Source organism: Lacerta agilis, chromosome 2 (assembly GCF_009819535.1).
Source record: "Lacerta agilis isolate rLacAgi1 chromosome 2, rLacAgi1.pri, whole genome shotgun sequence".
In the NCBI taxonomy this organism is placed as follows: Eukaryota; Metazoa; Chordata; class Lepidosauria; order Squamata; family Lacertidae; genus Lacerta; species Lacerta agilis.
In genome coordinates, this window is record NC_046313.1 from 116,631,648 (window position 1) to 116,640,410 (window position 8,763).

Sequence of the window (8,763 nt, forward strand, 5' to 3'; positions counted from 1 at the left end):
AGTACCTTAAGAGGTGTGACTAAGAGGAGAGAACAAAGCTTTCCTGTGGAAGAGGAAACCGTTTGCTTATTCTCCTGTCATGCAGAGGGCTGGACAGTGAAGCCAAGTGTGCCACTTATTTGCCTAAAGGGAAGGCAAACTGCAGTAGTTGGGAACCCTGGTAGGGAGATCCCATAGGTGGCAAGAGGTTTTCAAACGTAGAGCCCTGAGGTACCCCAGAGACAACTCCCATATGAACACTGAAGGATTCATCCTAGTTGTCAGTGAAACGTGCGGAGAGTCACTGCTGGGGAAGTATTGAGGGGGGGAGGGAATAGGATCCCTCACCTTACTTTGGGAGGCAGCAGCGGGCACCACCGAGCCTGCATGGTGGAAAGGCTCCCCCTTTGGGGCCAGACACTCCCAGGCAGATCTTGCACACAGCAAGCACAAGGCCGGCACACCGCTGGCCAGCCTCCCACATGTCTGTCCTTTCCCAACAGCAAGGGCTGGTGGACCAGCTGGCTGGGCTCCCTCACCCGCTTCCTTGCTTGCTTGCTTACTCCAAGGCTGCCTCAGCTCCTGGCAACCAGCACCCCCTGGCCAACCCCAGAGGCACCATTCGCCTGGGGAGGTTGTAGCCAGGGCTGCTGTAACATAGAATCATAGAGTTGGAAGAGACCACAAGGGCCATCCAGTCCAACCCCCTGCCAAGCAGGAAACACCATCAAAGCATTCCTGACAGATGGCTGTCAAGCCTCTGCTTAAAGACCTCCAAAGAAGGAGACAACCTTTCTCCCTCCTCTAGGTGACATCCTTTTATATATTTGAACATGGCTATCATATCACCCCTTAACCTTCTCTTCTCCAGGCTAAACATACCCAGCTCCCTAAACCGTTCCTCATCAGGCATCATTTCCTCTGGGGTATTGATGTTCAAGATGTTGAATAAGACTGGGCCCAAGACAGAACCCTGTGGCACCCCACTAGTCACTTCTCTCCAGGATGAAGAGGAGCCATTGATGAGCACCCTTTGGGTTCGGTCAGTCAGCCAGTTACAAATCCACTGAATGGTAGCATTGTCTAGCCCACATGTTACCAGCTTCTTTACAAGAATATCATGGGGCACCTTGTCAAAGGCCTTGCTGAAATCAATGCTTGTTTGCTTGCTTACTCCGACACTGCCTCAGCTCCTGGCAACCTGCACCCCCTGACCAGCCCCAGAGGCACCATTCGCCTGGGGAGGTTGTAGACAGGGCTGCTGTAACAAACAGCTGAGCAAGACTGGGAGGCAGAGACGCAGGGATGGCATCCGAGCAAGGGAAGGAAGAAAAGAGGGACAGATGCCGGTGTTGCCCACGGCAACCCTGACCATTCTTCAAGGCCCCCCAGGGTGCCACAGCACAGTGGTTTAAAAACCACTGCTCTAAACCAGGGGTCCCCAAACTAAGGCCCAGGGGCCGGATGCGGCCCAATCGCCTTCTAAATCTGGCCAATCGCCTTCTAAATGTGTCCTTTTATTTAAAATGCACCTCTGGGTTATTTGTGGGGCATAGGAATTTGTTCATATTTTTTTTTCAAAATATAGTCCGCCCCCCCCCACAACGTCCGAGGGACAGTGGACTGGCCCCCTGCTGAAAAAGTTTGCTGACCCCTGCTCTAAACCACCACCAGCTACTCTTTGTTAAATTGCTTTATTATACTAGCCAAAGTCCATGACAAAACCATACAGATACTGTCAAAGGAATATATATATATATAGAGAGAGAGAGAGAGAGAGATACAGAACCTCTACCTAAACCAGGGGTCAGCAACCTTTTTCAGCTGTGGGGTGGACCACTGTCCCTCAGACCATGTGGTGGGCCGGACTATATTTTTTTGGGGGGGGGGATAAATGAATTCCTATGCCCCACAAATAACCCAGAGATGCATTATAAATAAAAGGACACGTTCTACTCATGTAAAAACACGCTGAATCCCAGACTGTCTGTGGGCTGGATTGAGAAGGCAATTGGGCCGCATCCGGCCCACAGGCCTTATGTTGCCTACCCCTGACCTAAACCATCAGAATCAAAATCCAGGCACATGGGTAAGGGATCAATGGGGCAAAAAGGAATGTCATGCATTCAGTGCCTATCAGTCAAAGGGCAGCAAATCGTCCTTACCTAGAGAGGCCACCATCCCATAATTCTCCTGCGTGGCTCCCCCATGCAGAGCTCTTTCGACATCAGAGCCCCATTCCTCCTCTGTGAAAAACACAGGTCAAGAGAGCCTGGACGATCAACACACCTGAAATTACAGGATAGTAGAAGGCACTTTTTATCATATGTGGTGGAAGGGTAAGGTAGTAAAAGGAGTCTAGGAATCTTGGTAGACCATCAACTTGACATGAGTCAACAGTGTGATTTAGCAGCTAAAAAAGCCAATGCAATTCTGGGCTGCATCAATAGGAGTATAGCGTCTAGATCAAGGGAAGTAAAAGTACCACTGTATTCCGCTCTGGTCAGACCTCACCTGGAATACTGTGTCCAGTTCTGGGCACCACAGTTCAAGAAGGATACTGACAAGCTGGAACGTGTCCAGAGGAGGGCAACCAAAATGGTCAAAGGCCTGGAAACGATGCTTTATGAGGAACAGCTTAGGGAGCTGGGTAGGTTTAGCCTGGAGAAGAGAAGGTTAAGGGGTGATATGATAGCCATGTTCAAATATATCAAAGGATGTCATATAGAAGAGGGAGAAAGGTTGTTTTCTGCTGCTCCAGAGAAGCAGACACGGGGCAATGGATTCAAACTACAAGAAAGAAGATTCCACCTAAACATTAGGAAGAACTTCCTGACAGTGAGAGCTGTTGGACAGTGGGATTTGCTGTCAAGGAGTGTGGTGGAGTCTCCTTCTTTGGAGGTCTTTAAGCGGAGGCTTGACAGCCATCTGTCAGGAATGCTTTGATGGTGTTTCCTGCTTGGCAGGGGGTTGGACTGGATGGCCCATGTGTCTCTTCCAACTCTATGATTCTATGAACTTTGGTAAATGATATATGAGTTTGGGGAAAATTCTAGGTGCCAAAATCCCAAGGGAGCAGAAAATACTATTTATATATGCGACCACGGCTCGGTGGATGTTATTGGCCCAGAGATGGAAAGAAGGTAAATTCCCTACCAGAAAAGAATGGGATATCAAGTTGATGGATTATGCCGAAATGGCTAAAATGACCGGAAGACTCAGAAATCAGGAAGACCAAAATGTTAATAAGGAATGGGGGAATTTATAATTTATCTTAAAAAACCATTGTAAACAGTTAAAATCGTTAGTAGGATTGGAATAACACTAGTACTTTAATGGTGAATTTTGGACACAATGGAGAGGTAAAATATTTGGATTATTAAAAAATATGCAGGAGGAAAGGACTAACAATAAGACCCACAAAGGGAGGAGGGAAGCCCAGGAGATTCTTTGGAATCTTGTTTCTATGTTGAATGTTGGATGTGTGACTGTAAAATTTTAATCTGATAAACCAAATAAATAAATCTATACATTAAAAAAAATGAAATTACAGGCTAGTGAGCTTAACCAATATACCGGGAACATAGCGAGAAATTATTGCTGAAGGCAGCAAGGATTTAGAAGAGCAAATCTGTTCTCTTGTGGGATAAGAAGTTTTAGGGAAGTTTTTAATCTGTGATATTTTAACGTATTTTAATATTTGTTGGAAGCCGCCCAGCGTGGCTGGGGAGACCCAGCCAGATGGGCAGGGTATAAATAAATAAATTATTATCATTATTAGTATTAGTGTTAGTATTATTCGGAACCTGTGCTTTCAAAACGGATCAAGAATGATTTAGAGTTCAGGGTGAACAACGAGAACACGTGAACTGTAGCTACACAATTGTTCAGGGCGGCTAAAACTAAAAGGGATGGAGAGAAGTTCGAAAAGGATCTGTCGGAAATTGGCTCCTTCCTCATTTTGTGTATTTTTAAGCTGAAAGGAGGCTTTTTTGTGCCTGCTCCATCCTCCCAGCTCCAAGGGGAGGTGATAACAGGCCCTATAACCAGGTCAGCAAAGACAAAAAAAAAGAAGCATATTCAGCACTCAAGACCGAAGGAGGAACCCGGGCCGCCTGCTCTGCCTCCCCCAATTCTCCTTCCCTTACCTGAGCTTGCTGCTTGGAAATACTGACTTGTTCAAGTCGGTGCATTAAGAAATATATGTTTTTGTGTGTGTGTGTGTGTTCTGAATTTTCCTTTAATTGTGAATACAACCATCTTGTTACAAACAGCAGCAATATTTAAGCGGCAGATATATATGTGTATTTTAAATGCATGCTAGATATAAGAAATATATGTTGATCCACCCCAGCAAGGCTGCTTCCTCCATAGCGGGTTCCTCCCTCTGTCTGGGCTGCATGTTCCCCCTTCCCCCTTTTTTTCAGAGCTGGGGGGTGGAGGTTTTAAAGGGGGGTCTTGCATTGGCGATCCTTCAGCACTTCGGGCCGCACGACGCGAGTGCACAGCACGGATCGCCCACGACGACCCCCTCCCCACCCCGGTGCATTTCCCGAGGGAAAGTGCTCTCTCCGCGTGGGAGGCGCGCGCGTGGGAGGGGGGTTGTTTCCCCTTCATTACCCCTCGAGCAAATCCTCCTTGGGGTTCCCTCCCCCGTCTATCCTACCCCCCACAAAAGTCTCACCTCTTCGCTGCCTCTCGCCTCTGCAGGAGGCGCGCTTCCCTCCGCGGAAAAGGGAGCAGGGCGCTTCTGCAACGCCCCCAGCGCCGCCGACTTTGGATTGCAACTTCCTGCTTCCCTGGGAAAAAAAGAGCTTGTCGGGTCAGTCGTCCGGTGGAGGACCGAGTTCCCCCCTGCAACCCCCCCCTTGCCTACTACTGCAATGCAACTTCCGCACTCCATGCGTTTTCTTTTCTTTTTCTTTTTTTCTTTTTATTTTTATTAATTCATTTTGTTTAACAAACAGAGGGGGGGGGAAGGTAACAAAGTATTACAACTGCTACTATATAACATTACTAAATAAAATTTAACATCCCACATAGTCGTATCTGTGTCTTATTGTTTATATCTTAAGAGAAAACTAAAAGAAAAAAATTAGGGGGGGGGGAATCAGCCAAGCATATAATTAGATAGTCCATACATCCAATTACTTATACGTACCTATATATACCTAGACTCTCTTACCTACGTATACATAACAAACTTAACTTGACATATATCCACAAGACTTTAATTTCACAAATCAGACTTTTCATAGAATCATAGTACTGTCGAGCTGGGACCCGAGGGTCATCTAGTCCAACCCGCTGCAATGCAGTAATATGCGGCAATCGAACCTGCAACCTTGGCCTTATCAGCGCCATGCGCTTACCTGAGCCATCCGGGGTTCCCCTTTTCCCCCACCTTCTTGCGCGCCTGAAGTCCATAGCTGTCAACTTTTCCCCCCTTTTTAAAGGGAAATTCCCTTATTCCAAATAGGATTCCTCGCAAGAAAAGGGAAAAGTTGACAGCTATGGCCTGAATCTGTCCGCGTTTTGCATTCTAACACTTGCAAACCTTGCAGGAGCTGCAAGCTCCATCCTCCTGCGGTTCCATCCATGACGGGAGTTGCGCTTCCTCAGGCAGAAGATGGAGAGGTGCAAAACGGGGCGGGGGGGGGCAGTAGGGGGGGAAGGGAGCTTTTACCCTGCAACATTTCATCAATGGAAATAGGGACGCCCTATTACATAATAATAATAATGCTAATCATTTTATTTTTTATACCCTTCCCATCTGACTGGGCTGACCCAGTCACCCTGGGTGGTAATAAAACATGAAACATAAAAAAAACTTCCCTATACAGGGCTGCCTTCAGATGGCTTCTAAAGTTGTAGAGTTACTTAATTCCTTGGCTTGGGGGTCTCATAACTTCATAAATTATTATTATTATTATTATTATTATTATTATTATTATTATTATTATTACCCATCCAGCTGGGTTTCCCTACCCACTAGGGAACCCGAACCCTATGGAAATAGGGATGTCAATGTTGCAGGTTCGATCCCCGCATGGGAGAGCTGCATGGTCCTGCATCTCAGGGGGTTGGACTAGATGACCCTTGAGTCCCTTCCGATTCTATGATTCTGTGAAGTCAAGAAACTGGGGCAGCTTATGTAAATCCGGGACCGTCCCTGGAAAATAGGGACACCTTGCACCACCCACTAACAAAGATAAATTCAAAATAGCAAGTTAATTGCACACTTGTGCAAGATCCAGTCTAAACGATTTAGCTCAACTCAGCAAAAAACGGTGGTCCGACTTTTCCCAAGCCTGATAGTCATTACTAAGAAGGGGTCGGAAATCTTAAGGCTTGCACGAGGGGAGGTGTTCCTGCAACTCAGTTCTCTTCCTGGGCGAAGGAACTGAGCTCTGGTTCTTAGAGAGGCAGGAAGTTGCCTATTGAAAGGAAGGGGGGGAGGGAAGATAGTATGGTGAGGGGGGGGAGAGGCACCCCCCACACACAGCCTGAGAGGAGAAACGGGATTGGTTAAGGAGGAGGCTGCAGAGGAGGAAAAAGGTGCAATAATTGGGCGTGATGGAGGAAATGTCGCTTTTATTTTGCAGAGGAGAGGATGAGATCAGACCTGCAGTTTGGGCAGGGAGAAAGGATGCTTTCCTAGGGGGGAAGGATGCACATTGTGTGGGGAGGGGGCCCCACTGGCTACATGCTGCTATCTTGCCCCCAGAGCTGGAGGGCGAAACACACCTTTTGGATTTTGTAGCATTGTAGAGTTGGGAGGGGGGACCCCAAGGGTCATCTGGTCCAACCCCCTGCAGTGCAGAAATCTCAGCTAAAGAATCTCAGTTAAGGCACCCTGGACCTTCTCCCTGCTGAAAGGTGGAGGGTGGGGGCCGGGGGAGAGACCCTCAAATGTGGGCAAAAGCCTTTGTGTCCCCCCTCTTTGAAACTGCAGCTAGATTGAGCTTTCCGAAACCTTTCCCTGCTGGCTTCATTATTTCCATTCTGCTTCCTTTCTTTCCTTCCTCCGCCCCGCAATGTGTGGAATAGAGAAGAGAAAGCCGTAGCCTGAAAGTATCACTTTTTCTCATACGGCTTAGGGAGCTGGGTATGTTTAGCCTGGAGAAGAGAAGGTTAAGGGGTGATATGATAGCCATGTTCAAATATATCAAAGGATGTCATGTAGAGGAGGGTGAAAGGTTGTTTTCTGCTGCTCCAGAGAAGCGGACACGGGGCAATGGATTCAAACTACATAAAATAAGATTCCACCTAAACATTAGGAAGAACTTCCTGACAGTAAGAGCTGTCCGACAGTGGGATTTGCTGCCAAGGAGTGTGGTGGAGTCTCCTTCTTTGGAGGTCTTTAAGCGGAGGCTTGACAGCCATCTGTCAGGAATGCTTTGATGGTGTTTCCTGCTTGGCAGGGGGTTGGACTGGATGGCCCTTCCAACTCTTCCAACTCTATGATTCTAGGATTCTATGATTGGGAGCCCCTTGAGAATCAAATCAAATCAAATATCTTTATTACGGTCAAAGACCAGAAAACAGATAATGACAATCCATACTCGGATATAGCATTGAAGGTTAAATGATATAACAAAATCACAATCCAATACATAGAATTGGTACTTACTTTTAGGCTTAAAATTTAAGATTATTTTTTTTTTAGAATTTTAAATTAATGGATCTTTACCACCTGTTAACATTCCTTCTGAAGATAAAACTCAAGTCTCAGTTACAGGTGGGTAGCCGTGTTGGTCTGCCATAGTCAAAACAAAATAAAAATTTCTTTCCAGTAGCACCTTAGAGACCAACTAAGTTTGTTCTTGGTATGAGCTTTCGTGTGCATGCACACTTCGTCAGATGCACACGAAAGCTCATACCAAGAACAAACTTAGTTGGTCTCTAAGGTGCTACTGGAAAGAAATTTTTATTTTGTTTTGACTCAAGTCTCAGTCACTGTTCTTTGCTGACATCACTGTTCGCCTTACTCTTGTCGCAATATAACAAAATTTTGCAACGAGAGCCCCTTGAGAGATTTTGGCAAATCCTGATGCAGATCAGGCCTTCCCGCTTGGACTACGGCAATGCGCTCCGCATGAGTCACCTTGGAAGGTGACTCAGAAACTATGGTGCTGGAGGAGACTCTTGAGAGTCCCATGGACTGCAAGAAGATCAAACCTATCCATTCTCAAAGAAATCAGCCCTGAGTGCTCACTAGAAGGACAGATCCTGAAGTTGAGGCTCCAGTACTTTGGCCACCTTATGAGAAGAGAAGACTCCCTAGAAAAGACCCTGATGTTGGGAAAGATGGAGGGCACAAGGAGAAGGAGACGACAGAGGATGAGGTGGTTGGACAGTGTTCTCGAAGCGACTAACATGAGTTTGGCCAAACTGCGGGAGGCAGTGAAAGATTGGCGTGCTCTGGTCCATGGGGTCACGAAGAGTCGGACACGACTGAACAATTGAACAACAACAACAGAAACTACAACTAATCCAGAATGCGGCAGCTAGACTGGTGACTGGGAGAGGCCGCCAGGACTGTATAACACTGGTCTTAAAGGATGCATATTGGCTCCCAGTAAGTTTCTGAGCACAATTCAAAGTGTTGGTGCTGACCTTTAAAGCCCTACACACCCTCAGCCCAGTATACCTGAAAGAGCGTCTCCATCCCCATCGCTCAACCCCAGACACTGAGGTCCTGCTCCGAGGGTCTTTTGCTGGTTCCCTCACTGCGAGAAGCGAAGTTACAGGGAACCAGGCACAGGGCCTACTTGGTGGTGG